Consider the following 20,271-nt stretch of genomic DNA (forward strand, 5'->3'; position numbering starts at 1 on the left):
TCATGTAAGAAGTCTGACTACCTTGAGGCTACCATGCTTTGAGGAAGCCCAAGTCACATGGGGAGACCATGTGTATATATTCTGGCTGACACCCCCAGCTGAGTTCCCAGCTGACAACCAGCATCAACCATAGACATGTGAGCCAGGAGGTCTCCAGATGATTCCAGTCCCCAGCCATTGAGTCATCCCCAGTCTTGAAGTCGCCAAGACATAGAGCAAGTGATTCCTGCTATGCACGCAGAATCTGAACATAATAACATAGTTTTTTTTTTACCACCGAGTATTGAGGGTTTATGCAGCAACAGTAACTGGAATAGTCTCACAGCTAGTGAGGGGCAGAGCCAGGTTCTGAGCCAGGACTCTGTGACTTCGAAGTGCCAGCCTTTTCTTTATTCTGTGATGCCAGCTCAGCAGCCTTGTTGTCTCAGAGGATGTCTGGCTAGGAAGATCTTTGATGAGTCTTGTCTCTGAGGAAGCAGAGCTGGCCCATATGGGCTAGACTCTGGCTAACTCGTGAGGACTGCGTGGCCTCTGAGGAGGCCAACTCTTCCCCTCCAGCCTGCTACCGGCTTGGAGAATGTGCCAGACTCCCCAAGGCAGCCATCACATCTGTGCTCTTCAAGGTCTGAGGGCTGGAAACTGTGGGTCTAACTTGAACCTCTTCCCCAGGGTCATTTTGTTAATGGGTTTGCAGAGCATTAGAGCTGTTCAGAAGCAGAATATAAACTGGGCTTCTGACTACTTGCCTTTAAATTCTGGATGTACAGCTTACTAGCTGTGTGGTCCTGAAAAGTTGTAGCACTTCTTCAAGCCTGTTCCTTCATCAACGAAATGGGAAAATAACAGCTGCCACCTCACGGGGCTTCTATGAGGCTCAGTCAAGACACTGTCGTGTGCAGCACTGAGCAGGGGCCCAGCACACAATCTGCTCACAGCATATATGAGCAACTATTGCTGTCTGTAACACTTTTACTTAAAGGCATTTGTTTGTTCAGTTCAGTGCAGATTCTTTTAGCTCCTGGGAACTTCCCTGCAAAGGAGAGAGGGTAGCTTAAAATAACCCCAAGAAGGTTGAGCTCTCTCAAAAGTTAATTTTTTTAAAAAATAAAAACTCCAGACAAAGCTAAGGTAGTATTGTTAGTCTGGTTTTATTGTTCCCAACCGCCTTGAAAACCCCTAGCTTTGAAGCTGTACAGGGTAGCAATTAGGCCTCTCGTGAGAGGAATTGCAGCAGCAAAGCCTTGCCAAGGGGCTGGGGCTTCACTTCCTTCTCCATTTTGTGGTGTCTGCCTGCGCCCCCACCAGGGCCCAGGCAGGAGGTGTGGGAGGGCCTCTTAGCCTTCTCCCGGCTACTGCAGGCAACCCTGCCCACCGCACTGATGACTTCCAGAAAGAGAAGGCAGATGAGGTGACTCAAAGTGAACCGTCTTCTCCCCCCCACCACACCCCCGCCTGGGCACTGTACCCCGACAAGCCCCCTCTTCTCCTGAGCATGAAGCTGAATCACGGCTGGGGGCCCTGGGATGCTCATGGACCCTTTGCACAGTGCTGGCTGTGAGAGAGACTGCAGGGAGCCTTTACCGACTCCAGCTAGCTCATTCCCGCATAAACAGCGCCTGCCCCATGGAGGTACTTTATCAGAAATGATCCCTGGGCTTGCTGCTGGCTGGCTGCTAAGTCTTCATCCTGCTCCATTCGGGCAAGGCTTGTCCAAATATTTGGCTTGATCCTGCCTTCTGATTCATCATATGCAGGAACCTCTGTAATTTCATCTGCTCCGTGACTCAGACAACAGCCACGGCATAAGGGCCACGCACCGGCAGCCCAGAGCCCGAAGCGCCTGCCTGCTCCTCCTGGGCGGGCCTTCTGGGCACCAGCACCAATGCCGCCCTCCTCACTGGCTAGCCTCTGATTAAATCTCTTCTCTAGTGGGATGATTAATGGAGCCCCAACACGCCTCATCAAAAGGCTGTGAGGTGCACTTTGTACCTCTTCCAAGGTTTTTTTTTGATGCTAAATCCATTTGCATTTCATAAATTATATTGACTCCGAAATGAAATGTTCCTGACAGCAGTAGGCAAGGTGTGGGTTCCATTGAAACAATATTCCAGGTCCTCTTTCTCCCTCTGGGACCCTAGGAGAAATTCTGCTTGTCTTCTACAGGAGGAGGGGAGGCCACCGAGTGACCTAGATTCCAGATCTAAAAGACGGGTAGAGCTGGCTCGCCTGTCTTCAAAAGGCTGCCCAGGCACCGGGCTCAAGGGCTCTGCAAGGAGCCAGCAGGAGCCGGCCCCTCAGGCTCCTGCCCTCCCTGCTTGCTGGTGAAATGGTCATTTTCTCCTTCAGCAGGGTTGGCAGCTTAGGAAGGGCCACAGCTGGGCTGGCTGGGTCACTAAGCCCCCACTGGTGCCCCTGGGTGATGCCACCTTAGTATTCCTGGGGTGGGGGGTGATTGACAGCAGAGGGAAGACACCCCCTATGGAGCTGTGTGGGGCAAGGCAAGGGGGTCTCTGAATAGGTGAGGAGTGGGCATGGCCATTCAGACACCAGGGTCTCCCAGAATCAGAGGCAATGGGGTTTAAATCCTCCACCACTTGCCAGCTCTGTGACGGTGACTTAGCCTCTCTGAGTGTGTTTCCTCATTCATTTGTTCATTTGATACCTGTTTTTTATGCTCTCACTCATGTCAGGCCTAGACCACTCCCTTGCAACCTATAAATAAACACAACAACTGCATGCATCTGGGTGTTGCCAACAGTTAACACCCTCAACTGCTAACTGAGAGGCTGGAGGTCTGAGTCCACCCAGGTCACTCAATGGCAATGTTTTATTTTTTTATTTACGTACATTCACAGCACGGCAGGTGGTGGGAAGCACTAAACAGAAGATGGAGGGGTGAAGGGGCAGAGCTGAAGGTTGGTGAGCCCTGGGCCTTGGAAGATGAGGGGATCCAGCCCGAGAGAAGGCACAGCCGGAGAGGCAGGAGGGGACCCAGAGAGTGAGGATGAACAGAGAATGCCTGAACCACCACAGGGAGCTCAGCAAATGCAGCCCTAGTCATTGTTATCATTACTCCACCCCAGGTGGGAGACCTTCAATATGCTTGGAGGTGAGGTTGTTGAAGGGTAGGGGAAGGAAAAGCAGGAGGACGCAGGCTTACACAGCCAGGGCAAATAGCAGGGCAATGCCAGTTCTGGCATCTCCCACCACCCCAGCTCCCTCCATGCCTGGCTGTATGGAAGGAACAGGCTGATTCCCTTCACACCGGACCCAAAAGGTCAGCCGGCTGGGGTTTCATGGGCGGGAATTCCCGGGGGGCCTGGGCTGGCCCAGGGAATACTCTGCCCATGGTCAGGCCTCCAAGTTCCCGTCGAGGACCAGCTGCCAGAGCTTTGGCCTATCCTGGTTGGCTTCAGCTGCCGCCAGTCCGGGGTGGGGCAGCAGGGAGGAGACAAGCAGACCCAGGGGCAGCTGTTCCTGCCCTAAGAGCCTGGGCCACGCCTGGGCCAGGGAGCCATGGTCAGGGGCACTCGGGGCTCTAAGGGAGGGGACGCAGAGGGTGTGGGAGGCCACAAGGCCCAGCATCATGAGACATGGAGAGGCCAGGGGACTGGTAATCAGAAGTGACATTGGAAGTCCTAAACACGTGTTGAATGTGTGCTCTGGACCAGGTATATATATATACACGTATATACATCAAACCAAAACCCATTGCCATTGAGTTAATTCCGACTCCAAGCTTTTAACCAGTGTGCCACCAGGGCTTATATATATATATATATATATATGTATATATATACACACACACACATACATATACATACGTATACATATATACATATGTACATATAGCTTGTGTGTTCATGTATATAGTGTGTATTTGTGTGTATATATGTGTATGTGTATATATATGTATCTATGGAGCCCTGATGGCACAATTGTTAAGCATTCAGCTGCTAACCAAAAGGTTGGCAGTTCAAATCCCCCAGCCGCTCCTTGTAAACCCTATGGGGCAGTTCTACTCTGTCCTATAGAGTCTCTATGAATCAGAACTGACTCAATGGCAACAGGTTTGGTTTGGTTTTTTTATATACGTATATTTATTTTTACAGATATTTTATTGTATTTGTGTATTATATATTTCAAAAAAAATTTTAAATTTCATTTTGTCTTCCGGTATCCTGTGCAGTGGGTATTATCCATTTCCATTTTATAAGTAAGAATACATGAGACTCAGAGAGGGCCAAGGAAACTCAGCTGGTAAGCGAGGGGCAGAACAAAAACGCAGACCCTGTGTAGTGTCCGAGCCGTCCGGTGTGCTGTGTCTCCTACCAGGCCACCCGCAATGGCCGTGAAACCAGAGTGGCCCAGCCATGGGGTTAATTGGGGCCTTTTCTTTATTTTATTTTTTTTTTATTGTACTTTAGATGAAGGTTTACTGAACAAATAGTTTCTCATTAAACAGTTAGTACACATATTGTTTTGTGAGAATGGTTAACCCCACGGCATGTCAGCACTGTCCCTTCTCAACCTTGGGTTCCTTATTACCAGCTTTCCTGTCCCCTCCTGCCTTCTAGACCTTGTCCCTGGGCTGGTATGCCCCATTAGTCTCGTTTTGTTTTATTGGCCTGTCTAACCTTTGGCTGAATGGTGAACTTCGGGAGTGACTTCATTACTGAGCTAAAAGGGAGTCCAGGGGCTATACTCTCGAAGTTTCTCCAGGCTCTGTCAGGCCAGTAAGTCTGGTCTTTTTTTGTGAGCTAGAATTTTGTTCTACATTTTTCTCCAGCTCTGTCCGGGACCCTCTGTTGTGATCCCTGTCAGAGCAGTCAGTGGTGGTAGCCAGGCACCATCTAGTTGTCCTGGACTCAGTCTGGTGGAGGCTGTGGTAGCTGTGGTCCGTTAGTCCTCTGGACTAATCTTTCCCTTATATCTTGTTTTCTTCATTCTACCTTGCTCAGTTGGGGCTTCTTCTAATGGGAGATTTCAATATGCTCCATTGACAGAAACAAAAGGAAGGTTTTGCATCTCCTGTGTTTATGGTTGAAGGAGTCAACAGAGCGAATGGAGTGTGAGCAAGGCCCCTCTGGCCTCTCACCTTTCGGGGTAGGGGTGGGGTGTTGGCCGAGCTGATCAGGGGCCCTGTCCACTAGCTGCTCCCGCGTCTGGGGGCTCCTGGAGGAACTGCAGAAGAAGGGCCCCCTTTGAAGCCCACACTCAGCGCTTTTTACCCCCTTCCCCTTTCACTTCCAGATCCTATTTGGGTCTGGTCTGTCTCCTTGCTCCCCTGGGCCCAGCTGACCCAGCTTGTCCAGGCGTCTCCATGGTGCCAGGCACAGTGGCCGAGAGTAGGTTTGCTCTCCTGTTCACGTTGATCTCCTTAAGGGAGAAGAAAAGCGCCGGCAGCCGGCTGGAGCACAGCTTGGACGATCTGTCACCGGCTGCAGACTCAGTTGAGAAACCCAACCCTACCAGACTTTCCGCCACGTGGCCCAGAGGGCAGAGGGGCCTGCAGACGATGTCAGGTGACAGGACACAAACAGAGCCTCTGCCCTCGGCCGCAGCAGCACAGTTGCAACAGGACCATCCTCCAGGCAAACTGACCCTGGGCGCAAAGCGGGCGGCCTTTCTGATGGAGGGTGGGAGAGCTTTACAGAAAGAAATGGAATTTTAAAGACATCCAGAGAATGCAGTCTTACATTTACCTTCCCAGAAGGCTGAAACTGGGCATAATTCTCTGTCTTTGTTCCCCTCCTTTGTCTTGTTAATTGTCCCTGGCCATAGTGTACCTGTGGTTTCGTTGTCATCCTTTTTGGAAGCAGGCAGGGTATAAATCAGTCAGTGAAATTTAAAATTGGAGCTCTTTGGTCTAGCATCTAACTAGACAAAAAAGAAACTCACTTAACAGATGCCTTTGGAGGCTTATGATTTGCGTGGGGACTTCCAATAAAAGGCTGTCTTTGCTTTGAAGTTACGCACACTGCACCCAGGGTGGTCCTTGGGCCTCTGGTCACAGCACGGGCGATGCTGGTTGTCTGACCTGCAACCCTGGCATGCCCAGCTGCCCCATGGCCACCTCTGGGATCTAGCCGGAAAGCTGGGAGAGTGAGCCAGGTTCCTGCTCCTTGCCAGCAGTGCGGCGTGCCCCCTGAGCACTCCTCTAGCAGAGAGGGCAGGATGCGGTGACCCAGAACAAGCCTGCCCCCTCTCTTCTTGCCGCCCTCAGGTTCCGCAGGACCCCCTCCAGGGGTCTAACAGCACTGGAGAGTCAGGGCTCTTGGGAGGTCCCTCCCATGAAGCCAGCAAAGCCAGGCTTACCTGTCCCCACACTGGGCACACGGTGCTAGAAGTGTCTGAGCCTTGGGGAGGAGGTGACTGCAGAAGGAAGGGGAGATGTGGTTGCTGCCACTGTGGAGGGCTGGGCAGAGCCGGCACCAGGGACAGTGAGTCCCCTCACTTGTGGGAAAGATCCAAAGAAGGGCTGTACAATACTGGCCAGAGGGCACAAAGGGACACTTTCAACACTTGAAAGCGTCGAGTTGTGGAGGGAAGTGAGTGTTATAAAAAACCGCCCACTTGCTGTCCCCGTTCTTCATTTGGTAGGGCACCCACCATGAAGCCCTGCAAGTGAAGTCAAGGTCAGTATACAGCATGGAGTCATTAGCCAAACGTAGATTAGTCATCAGTATAAAACAGTCTGACAGATGAATTGCATTCAGCCCATGCATGAGTCCTTGGGTTGACATTGAAAGCTTCAGTTATCATAGGGAGAGTGAGGCCTGCTTAATTGCGATAGGGCTTAATTATTGTGATGAGTGAGCGTCCTCTGAGTTTAACCCTTTCATTTTACCTACTGTCAGAGCCATGACCTTGACCTCAACTGTATGTAAGGGGTGGCCCCTTCTCTTCTCTCCCCAGCACCTCTGGGACCCTTGCGGAGGATCCTTGGGGAGTGAAAGTCTAGTGTTTCAAGAGGACACACCCTTCTCAAAGGGGATTGCCTAGAATGCTTGGTGGAAAGTGACAAAAACCCACTTCAAAGAAATTTATTAGGAGGAATGTGGGCTCTCTCTTGGAATCCAAGATGAAATGGAACAACTGGGCCTCAGGAGGGGTGGGAACCAGGCCGAGAAGGCACCAAGAGCCAGGAAGCTGCTCTCTGCCTGTCACGTGTGTTCTTGCCTCAGCTCCTGTCCTCCAGCCCATCTTCTCTGTTGCTCGTGACAGGTGGAAGACAGTCAGTGCATAGCTCCTGAGTTTACGTTCCCTCTCTGTACAGGACCAGCCAAATTCTCTGGCTGCCTCCCAGCCTCAGTTCAAAATTTCTAGGGGGCAAGCACTGATTGGTCCTGCCTGGTTAGGAGGACAGGGCTGTGTGGTATAGCTAAGGCTGCCAGGACTCTTTCCTTGTAGGTGGGTGGTTGGGGGACTCAGCCCTCAGAGAAAGGAGCCGTTGTGAGCAGAGCGGACGCTCCAAAAGAAGATGCGTCCTGCTTCTGAGGCCAAAATGACACCCGCAGGCTTTCCTGATGCCAGGGACAGACTGACAGAATTCTGGGAAGCAGGAGGCCTGCCTCTTGCACCCCCACCCTCTCAGGCACTCACCCCTGCTCTTTATTACAACTTGCTTTAGTAAAGAACAGATTCCCTGGGTAGTGAAAACGGTTAATGTACTTGGCTATTAACCAAAAGCTTGGAGGTTCGAGTCTATCCCCAGGTTCCTCAGAAGAAAGGCCTGGTGATCTACTTCCAAAAAATCAACAATTGAAAACCCTAGGGAACACAGTTCTACTCTGTCACACAGGGGGGTCGCCATGAGTCAGAGTCAACTTATCGGCAAGAATTTACTGGTTAGTAAAAGATCTGGTAATAGTCACTTGAACTCCTCAGCAATGTAAAAGCTGGATCCCCCCAGGTGCTTCAGATATCAGTGCACTGGGCTGGGAGGTGGGACTGGGGCGCTGAGATACTTTTCTCTGTTCTTGAACCCTCGCTTCAATGGGAGTCAGTGTGGTGTGATGGAAAGTGCATAATATGGTATCAGACACACTTGGATTCCTATCCAAACTCTGTTATTTACTAACGTCTGACTTTTCTAAATCTTGGTTTTCTTGTCTGTAAAACGGGCGTAGTAAGTGACATTTATCACTCAGGGTTGTTGTGAGAACTTAAGATCATGTATGTCAGGACTTTAGTTCACTTAACCCAGCACCTGGTGTGTAGAAGGTGCTCAGTACACCTCTGCGGTGAAATGAGTTCCTTCATGTGGCCTTTTGCCTTGGTTCTCTGAAAACACAGTTTGAGAGATTTTCCCTGAGGAGTTACCTTTGCCCTAGAGGGTTTATTACTTTTGTCCAGGTTGATTGGCATTTCCTGGGTAAGCTGTAAACAGCTTGATGGTTTGATGCTTTTTGGCCCTGTGAGCAGATACTTTTGGCCTGCCCTGTGATTGGTCTATTCTACTAACCTTGCAGGAATTGGTCAATATACTCATGCAAATTAAGTGACTATAGCCTACTATGCAAATAAAGTGGCTGTGGCCTCCCAGGAGGGGATTGGTCAGTTTGTGACCCTTTTGGGAGGGCCATGTGTTGCAATTGTCCAAGAGTTAGCTTATATATATATATGAGTCGGAATCAACTTAACAGCAATGAGTTTTTTTTTTTTTTGGTTTTACTTATACACGCAGCCAACCCCACAGAGGTTTGCAGATAAAAGAAGAAAGAAGCGGAAAGGAGAAAAGACAAGAGAGGCAAGAAGAAAGGAGAAGCAGACAGAGAGGGGCGAGGAATCTCCTAAAGAACTGCAACGCGGGTCAAGGGCTGTAACGTTGAAGACAGAGAGAGCCCGGGAGGGGCCCTGCGGCAGAGTCAGCAGCGACGGCAGAAAACAGCTGCTAGGAATGCAGCTAAGAAAGCTGAACAAAACTGCTACGCTGGCTATGAACTGGGTCAGTTAGCAATGGAGAGGCCGAGGGCAGAGAGGCCTGTCCTGAGGGGGCCGAGAGGAGCCTGTCCTGAGGGAGCTGAGAGCAGGCCTGCATGACCAAGATGGGGCGTGCACAGCAGAGAGAAGGGCACTAAAGAAAGAAGGGATGTGCTGGCCACTTCAGGGGAGCCTTCCAGACTTTGCCTAGATGCTTTCTGTTCCTCATCCCGAACTGTAGCCTGTTGATACTGATCCCAAGTTGTACCCTGTTACTTCCTTAATAAACCACTTACCTGTAAGTATGGTCTGTGAGTTCTGTGTGGCCATCATCACGAATTATGGAACCCAGAAGAGAAGTAGAGAGTACCATGAGAGGGACGGCTCTGTCAGAATTGGTAAAAAAGGTTGGAGAGTGGAGGGATGTCTGACCTCCACCTCATAGGAATCAGCCTTGGGCTGATCCTGATTCTCATTACTCCCCCTAAAGTTAGACATGTTCTGGGCATACTACTACCATTTTACAACCTCGTCCCTTCGAGTCCCCTCCCCCCCACCTGAAGTCCTCCAAGGGTACAACACTGTTCCTCCCGCTCTTTCTCAGCCAGGATGGCTTTTAACTAAAGTCCTAATGGCAGTTAGTGCTATCTACAAGCAGACCAAACCATCACCATTCAGGGGTGCCCAAAAACTTAGCAGAATTGGACGTCATAGAGAAAAATCTGAACAGACCCCCATTTATAACCCAGCAGGACATCCGACCCTGTTTCTCAGACAGTGGGACGGATACCACCTTCCCTTGAAACCACTATCGGAGACAGAGTCAGGCAGGCTGGGACATGCAAAGTTCTTTACTTTTTGAGTTATGTTCAGTGTATGACTCAGTGGTAATAGATGATTCAAACTTGCAGAAATCAGACCAAGTAGGGAGAATAAAGAAGCCAACAAGGCCCAAGAGAATATTCTCAGAGTGGTTAGAACGGAGAGTCGAGAGGATTCTGCCCTCTCCCCAGACTGCGCACAGTCCACCCATGGCAAGGTCCTTTGTATGTATAAGGAAAGCTGTAGCAAGCGGCTGCCATTGGAGAGATGTCATGGACTAGAAGGGAAGGTTGGGAAGCCCACTCAGGGCTCTGCAGTGAAGGTAGAGGTATTTCTCCCACCTGCGTTCATTTGTCTCCTCCTCTCAAGAGTCAATGTCTCAGGTCAGAAGATAAAGACGGCAGAGCTTGGGTGTGGGCAGGGCTCCCTGGCTGACAGCCCATCTGAGATGCCGCCAAAGGAGAGGAGAAATGGTGACTGGGTAGACAAAATCAACAAAGGTCCCCCACATCAAGTCCCATCCACTCTGCCTACAAAATATTTCTCAAACATATTTCAAATATATTTCTTAAATCCATTTCCACCGTCCCATTTCTCAGGTTTATCACCAGGTACCTTAACTCCTGTAGTAGTAGCTACCTCTTTCCTCTCCCATCCTCCTCTGCCTGGCAGCCGGAACTCACTTACGGAGACACAGACCACTTGTGACTCCAGTGCACAAAACTTCGATGGCTCCCACTGCCTGCAGAACAAGAGAACTGCCACATCGGACCCCAAGCTCACTGCCTTCCTTCTCACTGCTCTCCTGGGCAGGCCACAGTGTCTCAGCCACAAGCAACTCTTTGCCTCCATATATGTCCATGTCGATCCTTTCCCTTGGGGACCCACCTTTTCCTGCCCTACCCAGCACACTCTTCTTGTTGTTGTTAGCTGCTGTCCAGTTGGCCCCTGACTCATGGTGACCCCATGCACACAAAAGGAAATGCTACTCGGTCCTGTGCCATCCTTCTATGATCAGTTGTGAATCAGACTCTTGTGATCCATAGGGTTTTCACTGGGTGATTTTGGGAAGTAGATCACCAAGCCTTTCTTTCTAATCCATCTTAGTCTGGAAGCTCTGCTGAAACCTGTTCACCATCATAGGAGCACACAAACTTCCTCTGACAGATGGGTGGTGGCCACGCATGAGGTGCACTGGCTGGGAATCAAACCCAGGTCTCCTGCACGGAAGGCGAGAATTCTACCATTGAACCCCCACTACCCCCACAGTACACTCTTACTCATCCGATTTTCAAGGCCCAAGTCAAAAGTGGCCCAAGCCTCCAGCAGAGTCAGGGCCTTGCTGCTTGGGCTTCCCTGTGCCTGGTAAAGAGCTGTATCTCAGGATCACCTTGCATCCCAGTCTCCTGCCTGGATGGTGAGCTCCAGGAAGGCAGGGACTGTGACTGCCAAGCGCCTATCATAGAGCCTGCATGATAACTGGGCGTCTCCTGAAATCCAGACTCTGGCTCAGCCCGCCTTTCTGCTGTGTTCCCAGTGCTCCCTGCACCCGCAGGCAAGGAGAGCCCCAGCCAGTGCCATTTCCTGTTCTCCACATCCGCACAGGTCTTCTTTGTCCCAGGCCCTTCCTCTCTCGAGAGCTGCTTATCTGTGGACACTCAACACCCGGCCCAGGCCCTGAGGAGGCCCGTCCGGCCTGGTTTCCTCTCAGCCCCTCTGGATTTGGGATCAGAAGGTCTGGGTCCTGAGCCAGCTCTGTGACCTTGTCTATCACCTCCGTTTCAGTCTCTTAATTCAAAATGAAGGCTTTTTTTCTTTTTAAACACGTTTGTTGCTAAACGTCTGCCTCCCAACAATCTTTTCCCTAGAGAATCACTGTTAACACTTTAGAGTGTAGCCCCCAGATCTTTTTCTATGCATTTACGAACATACTTAACATTTGTTTCATTTTGAAAAAAAAAAGAAATCCCCTATACATACTCTACTTTGCCTTTCTGTTTTCAGTCAACTCTGATTCCACGTTCCTTCATACAAACCCATTGCTGTCCAGTCGAATCTGACTGATGGCAACCCCATGTGTTTGCTTGTCTTACATAGTTTATTTAGCTAGGCTCCTAACAATGGACATTTGAACTGTTTTTCTTTAAAAAAAAAAAAAATTTAATGACGTTAAACTTTTTATTTTTGAGATTATTGGGAATTTAAAATTACAAATTCTTTCCTTAGTAGTTACAGGGCCAAATTACCTACAGTTAGTCCCTGACTTATGACATATTCGAGTTAAGACACTGCCCTTATGACTGTTTTTTTCTGTATAACTTATCATTAGTAATACGTATTACATAAAATGTTGCAGTGGTACTTTGTTAATGCCATCGTATCTGTAAGTGTATATGTAATGTAACCCCCAAGACAATATAGAGAAATAAAGATTGAGTTTATAACGATGCTGATGATAAAAGACAATAACAATGAAAACTTAGAGGAAAAAAATGAGGTATTTGGCTTATGTTAGAACCGGTTTACGACAGAGGGGTCAGGGACTACCTGTATTTTATGTTGGTTGAATGATGGTAATTTGTGCTTTCACGAGAAATGATGCATTTCGTCTAACTTGTCAAATTTCTGTTTGTAGAGTTATTTGTAATATTCTTTATTGTCCTTTAGATGTCTCCAGCACCTGTAGTGATATTCCGTTTCATTTTTTATATTGATAATTTGTGTCTCGTCACTTTTTTCTTTCAGCCTTGTTACAAGTGTGTCAGTTTTATTGCTCTTTTCAAAGAACCAGCTTTTTGTTTTATTGAGTTTTCTTTTTGTTTTTTTTTTTCAATTTTACTGATTTCTGCTTTTATCTTTCCCATTCCCACCCCACCCCCACCCCCTTCTGCTTGCTTTAGGTTTATTTTACTCTTCTTTTTATAGGTTCTTGAGGTGGGAGCTTAGATTATTGATATGAGACTTTTCCCTTTTTCTAATGTAAACTCTTAATGCTGTAAATTTACCTCTCAGCACTGCCTTTGTTGTGTCCTGCAAATTTGATATATTGTATTTTCATTTTCATTCAATTCAATGTATTTTTTAATTTTCCTTGAGACTTCATCTTTGACTCATGGATTTTTTAGAAGTGTTACTTGGAGACTTTCCTGTTATCTTTCTGTTACTGATTTTTCATTTGATTCTGTTTTGGTCATATACACTCTTCATAATGATTTCAATTTTATTAAATTTGTTGAGGCTTGTTTTATGGCCCAGGATATGATTTATCTTGGAACATGTTCTATGGGAACTTATAAAGAATATGTATTCTGCTGTTGTGGGTGGAGTGTTCTATAAATGTTGATTAGATCCTGTTGGTTAATGGTGTTAGTGAGTTCTACATCTTTGCTGAATTTCTATCTAGTTCTATTAATTGGTGAGAGGGAGGTGTTGAAGTCTGAACTGTACTTATGAATTTGTCTATTTCTCTTTTCACTTCTATCAGCTTTTGCTTCACATATTTTGCAGCTCTGTTGTTTGGTGCGTACACAGTTAAGATTGTTATGTTGTCTTGGTGGATTGAACCTTCTGTTTTATGTCCCTCTCTGTCTCTGGTAATTTTCTTTGCTCTGAAGTCTACTTTATCTGATATTTATATAGCCACTCCTGCTTCTTTTTCTTCTTGTTCAATAAACTTTTATTTTAGAATGGTTTGAAAATTACAGAAAGGCTGTGAAGAGAGGATAGAGTTTCCATATACCCAGTTTCCCTTATTATTATCATCTTACATTCCTCACAGTTAATGAACCAATATTGATACATGTTATGGATCGAATTGTGTCCCCCCTAAAATGTGTGTCAAGTTGGCTAGGCCATGATTCCCAATATTGTGCGGTTGTTCACCATTTTGTGATATGACATGATTTTCCTGTGTGATGTAAATCCCACCTCTGTGATGTTAATAAGCCAGGATTATAGGCAGTTATGTTAATGAGGCAGGACTCAATCTACAAGATTAGATTGTCTTAAATCAATCTCTTTTGAGAATAAAAGAGACGGGGGAACTCATACCACCAAGAAACAAGAGCCAGGAGAATAGCTTGTCCTTTGGACCCAGGGTCCCTATGCTGAGAAGCTCCTTGACTGGGGAAGACTGATGACGAGGACTTTCCCCAGAGCCAACAGAGACAGAAATGCTTCCCCCTTATAGCTGGCACCCTGAATTCAAACTTCTATCCTCCTAGACTATGAAAGAATAAACTTCTGTTTGTTAAAGCCATCCATTTGTGGTATTTCTGTTACAGCAGCACTAGATGACTAACACAATACATTATTATTAGCTGAAGTCCATACCTTGTTCAGATTGTCTCAATTTGTACCTAATATCCTTTTACTGTTTCAAGATCCCATCCAGGTTACCACATCACATTTAGTCATCATGTCACCTTAGACTCTATTTGAATGTAACACTTTCTCAGAATTTCCTTGTTTATGATGATGTTGACACTTCTGAGGAGTACTGGTCAAGTATTTTGTAGAATGCCCCTCAATTGGGATCTGTATGAGGTTTTTTCTCATGATTAGACTGAAGTTATGAATTTTTGAAAGGAAGACCACAGAGGTCATATCAAGGGTATATATGACTTATTACTGTTGATTTGTACCTTGATCACCTGGCTTAAGTAGTATTTGTTAGGTTTATTCACTGTAAAATTCCTTTTTCTCCCCTTTCCATTCTGTACTTTTTGGAAAGGAAGTCACTATGCACAGCCTACGTACAAGAAACGGAGAGTTATGCTTCACCTCCTTGAGGGTAGAGTAAGACCCCAAAACCAAACTTACTGCCATTGAGTCGATTCTGACTCACAGTGACTGCACAGGACAGAGTAGAACTGCCCCATAGGCTTCCAAGGCTGTAAATCTTTATGGAAGCAGACTGCCACATCTGTCTTCCTTGGAGCAGCTGGTGGGTTCAAACTGACGATCTTTGGGTTAGCAGCCAAGCGCTTTAACCACTGTGCCACCAGGTCTCCTCATAAATTATTTGGACTTCTTCTGAATGAGAGATTTCTCTCTCCTCTTCCATTTATTTATTTATTCAATCATTTATATATAGTAGTATGGACTCATGAATATTTATTTTATACTTTGGATTATGACCCAACACTACTTCTTCATTCTTTTGCTCAAATCGTTCCAGCTTTGAGCTCCACTGGAGCTCTTTCAGTTGGCTTCTGTGTTTCTTCGATATACCTCTATTGTTGTGTTTTGCTTTGCTTTATTTTGTTTTTGAACACTTCATTACTTTCTGGCACTACAAGATGCTCCATACTCATCTTGTATATTTTCTGTTCCAGCTGTAGAATCAGCTAGTTCTCCAGGGACCTCTGGTTCCTTTGGTTGGGGAATGATATTGGAAACCTAGATCTGGGTATAAAGTGTGCTTATTGCTGCTGGGATGCTGTTGCTTTTAGCCCCTCTCAGTTGACAGAATAAGGAAATTTATGTATGTGCATTAATCTGTGTATATACGTGTTTTGTTGTTGTTGTTGTTAGGTGTCTTCCTGCTGGTTCCGACTCATAGTGACCTTCTGTACAACAGAACAAAACACTGCCCGGTCCTGCACCATCCTCAAAAATATTGCTATGTTTGAGCCCATTGTTGTAGCCACTGTGTCAGTCCATCTCCTTGAGGGTCCTCCCCTCTTTCGTTGCCCCTCTACTATACCAAGCATGATGTCCTTCTCCAGGGACTGGTCCCTCCTGATAACATGTCCAAAGTACATGAGACAAAGTTTCGCCATCCTCGCTTCTAAGGAGCATTCTGGCTGTACTTGTTTCAAGACAGGTTTGTTTGCTTTTCTGGCAGTCCATGGTATCGTCAATATTCTTCGCCAACACTATAATTCAAATACATCAGTTTTCCTTTGATCTTTCTTATTCGTTGTCCAGGTTTTACATGCATATGAGGTGATTGAAAATACCATGGGTTGGGTCAGGAGCACCCTAGCCCTCAAAGTGACATCTTTGCTTTTTAACACTTTAAAGAGGTCTTCTGCAGCAGATTTGCCCAATGCAATATGTCATTGCTATCTTGACTGCTGCTTCCACAGGCATTGATTGTGGATCCAAGCAAAATGAAATCCTTGACAACTTCAATCTTTTCTGTTTATCATAATGTTGCTCATTGGTCCAGTTGTGAGGATTTTTGTTTTCTTTATGCTGAGATGTAATCTATAGTGAAGGTTATAGTCTTTAATCTTCGTCAGTAAGTGCTTCAAGTCCTCTTCACTTTCAGCCAAGACTGTGTCATCTGTATATGATGTTGTTAATGAGTCTTCCGCATAGGTTGTTAATGAGTTTTCCTCCAATCCTGATAATGCGTTCATCTTCATATAGTCTAGCTTCTCAGATTATTTGCTCAGCATATAGATTGAATAAATATGGTATATACTTTTATCTATAAATATTTCTATACTTGTCTATCTGTATCTGTATTAAGCTAAATATTAGTTCATACTAATATCTCCACCTCCAGTCTATTACCACACAAATCATTCTAGCCTTTACTATTTCTTATCTGTAACATCCCACTACAACGGTAATCTGGCTCCCACTATACACCATCCATTTATTTAATTGTTCAATTGTAGTATATGTATATAGTTGCTTCAGAATTATTAACCCTGTGGGAAACAACTTTATTTTAGTGTACTGTGCTCATGTACAGTTCTGTTTGCTTTTAGTCTTACAGTCTCTACTCATTTCCAGAATTACTTAGGCCAACACACGTCCCCCCACCCTCAGTGAGGTTACTTCATACATTTGTAATACTGTTAAATTCTTTTGTCACAGTCTCAATTACATCCTGGTATGCTCTGATCTCCTAAACGTGTGTGTGTTTAAGTTGCTTACATTAAGGTTCACTTTTTGTGCTGTAAAGTTCTGTGAGTTTTAACAAATTCATAATGTCATATATCTATCATTATAGTATCATAAAGAATAGCTTCTCTGCCTTAAAAAAAAAATCTCCATCTATTTAACTCTCCCCCCTCCCCAAGCTCCAGGCAATTACTGATCTGTTTACCGTCTCAATAGTTTTGCCTTTTCCAGAATGTCATATAGTTGGAATCATATAATATGCAGCCTTTTCAGACTGGCGTCTTTCATTGACCAATATGCGTTTAAGTTCCTCCACGTCTTTTTGTGTCTTGATAGCTCATTTTGCTAAATAATATTCCATTGTATGGATGTACCACAGTTTGTTTATATATATTCACCCTTTATTGTTTTTGAACCTTTTATTGTGTTTTAGGTGAAAGTTCACACAGCACATTAGTTTCTCATTCAACAATTTATACACAATTTGTTCCGTGAGATTGGTTGCTGTCCCTGCAATGTGTCAGCACTCTCCCCATTTCCATTCTTCCTTCCCCATTTCTGTCTCTCCAGTTTCCCTGGCCCTCTTTGCCTTCTCATCTTCGCTTTTGGGCAAACGTTGCCCGTTTGTTCTTGTATAGTTGATTGTTCTAAGGAGCACATTCCTCATAGGTGTTATTGTATATTTTATAAGCAAATCTATTATTTGGCTGAAAGGTGACCTCCAGGAGTGGCTTCAGTTCCAGGTTAAAAGGGTGTCTTACGGCGATAGTCTCGGGGTTTCCTCCAGTCTCCATCAGTCCAGTAAGTCTGGTCTTTTTTATGAATTTAAGTTTTCTTCTACATTTCTCCCATTCTAACCCGGATCTTCTATTGTGTCCCTGGTCAGAGTGGTCGTTAGTGATTGCCAGGCACCATCTACTTCTTCTGGTCTCAGGCTAGAGAAGGCTGTGGTTTGTGTAGGCCATTAGTCCTGTGGACTAATTGCTTCCTTGAGTCTTTAATTTTTTCCTTCACTTTCTTTTGCTCCAGGCAGGAAGAGATCAATGGTTGTATCTTAATGGCCGCTTGCAAGCTTTTAAGACCCCAGATGCTACTCACCAGACTAGGATGTAAACCATTATCTTTATGAACTATGTTATGCCAGTTGACCTAGCCATCCCCCGAGATATGGTCCTTAGCCTCCGAGCTCAGTAACTCAGTCCCACAAAGTGTTTGGTTATGTCTAAGAAGTTTCCATAACTATGCCCCCATGTGCTCTATTATATATATGAAAATATATGCAGCACATACAAATATGTATATACACATGCCCACAACTATACCTATACGTGCACATGCATGTTTTCCCATACCCCCTCCCACACCAATACAGCATACATATCTACCCATGTAACCACTCACAAATTTGTGGTTGCTATTACTATTGTTGCAGAATTGTATATGTTATAGCATTTACCATAGTTATCCTTTATTCTTACATATCTCTCAGTATCTTCATTTACCTTGGTCACGCTATGCTGACTTCCTCCATATTGTGTATTGCCTTTCCCTTCACCAGAATTAACACATGTCTACTATCTAGTAAGTGATTCTCCCTCTCATCCCTGGTAATCAACAAAGAATGTTACTTCTTGTGTGTACACCTATTCTTGATTTTTTATAAAGGTGGTATCATATAATATTTGTCCTTTTGTGATTGACTTATTTCATTCAGTATAATGTCCTCCAGATTGATCCATGTTATAAGATGTTTCATGGACTCCTCATTATTCTTTATCATTGCGTAGTATTCCATTGTATGTATGTACCACATTTTGTTTATCCATTCATCCATTGATGGACACTGAGATTGTTTCCATCTTTTTGCTGTTGTGAATAATGCTGCAGTGAACATAGGTGTGCATACATCTGTTCGTGTCACCACTCTTATATTGCTAAGATATATATCTAGGAGTGGAATTGCTGGATCATAAGGTATTTCTATTTCTAGCTTTTTGAGGAAGCACCATACTCTTTTCTATGGTGGTTGTACCATTTTACATTCCTACAACCAGTATATAAGAGTTCCAATCTCCCCACAACCTTGCCAACATTTGTTTTCTGTTTTTTTGGTCAGTGCCATTTTCACAGGGGTGAGATAGTGTCTCATTGTAGTTTTGATCTGCATTTCTCTAATGGCTAATGATCACGAGCATCTCTTCATGTGTTTGTTAGCCACCTAAATGTCTTCTTTGGTGAAATGTCTGTTCATGTCCTTTGTCCATTTTTTTTTATTGGTTTGCCTTTTTGTTGTTGAGGGGTTGAAGTTGTATGTTCACCTTTTGAAGACCATTTTGATTTCTTTCATGTTTTGGCAATTATAAATAAAGCTGTTATAAACATCCATGTGCAGGTTTTGGTGTGGACATACGCTTGCAAATCAGTAGGGTAAGTACCTGGGAGTGCAATTGCTGGATTATAGAGTAAGACTATGCTTAACTTTGCAAGAAACTGCCTGTCTTACAAAGTGGCTGTACCATTTTGCATTCACATCAGCATTGAGTGAGAATTCTTGTTGCTCCACATCCACACCGGCAATTGGTATTGTCAGTTTTTACTCCTGTTTTCTTTTAATTAATGTTTGCATGACATATATTTTTCCATCCTTTTACTTTCAACTTACCTATATCATATTTGAAATGAGTTTCTTATAGATAGCATGTAGTTGGACCATGTTTTTTAATCTACGCTGCCAACCCTTCTTCTAACTGGTGTATTTAGAACATTTACATTTAATGTAATTATTAATATATTATTGATATAGGGCTTAAGTCTGCCATTTTATCTTTTGTGTACTGTTAGGGCTCTGTTTTTCATTTCTTTGTTTTCTTTTTCCTGCCTTCCTGTGAGTACTTGAACATTTTTTAGAATTTTATTTTGATTTACCTATGGTGTTTTTGAGTGTATCTCTATGTAAGATTTTTTAGTGGTTATTCTAGGTATGATATTTTACATATATAACTTATCACAGTCTACTGGTGTTGACATTTTACCAGTTCAGGTAATATAATTGTCTTAAACATTTACTCTGCGTATACTTAGAACCACATGAGACTGTCAAACATAATTTAGAAAACTCAAGAGGGGAAGAAAAATTTATCATATCTACCCATATTTTTACTCTTTCTGTTGTTCTTTATTTTTTCTTTATGTTCCAAGATTCTTTCTTTTATCATTTCTGTTCTGTTTAGACAACTTCCTTAAGTCATTCTTTTATGGTAGGCCTCTGACAACAAATTCTCTTAGTTTTCCATCATGCGAGAATGTCTTGATCTCCCCTTAATTCCTGAAGAATATTTTTACTGCATGTAGAATTCTGGATTAATAGTTCTTTTCTTTCAGCACTTGTAAAGTGTGGTGCCACTTCATTTTGACCACTTTGGTTTTTTATGAGAAATTCGCTGTCTTTGAATTGTTTTTCTGTTATAGGTGTGATGTTGCTTCTCCCTTTCTACCTTCAATATTTTTCTTTGTCTTTAGTTCTCTGAAGTTTGACTATAATGTGTATAGATTTCTTTGGGTTTATCCTGTTTGAGGTTTACTCAACTTCTTGAATCTGTAGGTTTATGTCTTTGCCAAATTTGTGAAATTTTCAGCCCCAGTGGTACAATGGTTAAGCACTTG

This window comes from Trichechus manatus, unplaced genomic scaffold, assembly GCF_000243295.1.
Source record: "Trichechus manatus latirostris isolate Lorelei unplaced genomic scaffold, TriManLat1.0 scaffold00019, whole genome shotgun sequence".
Taxonomy (NCBI): Eukaryota; Metazoa; Chordata; class Mammalia; order Sirenia; family Trichechidae; genus Trichechus; species Trichechus manatus.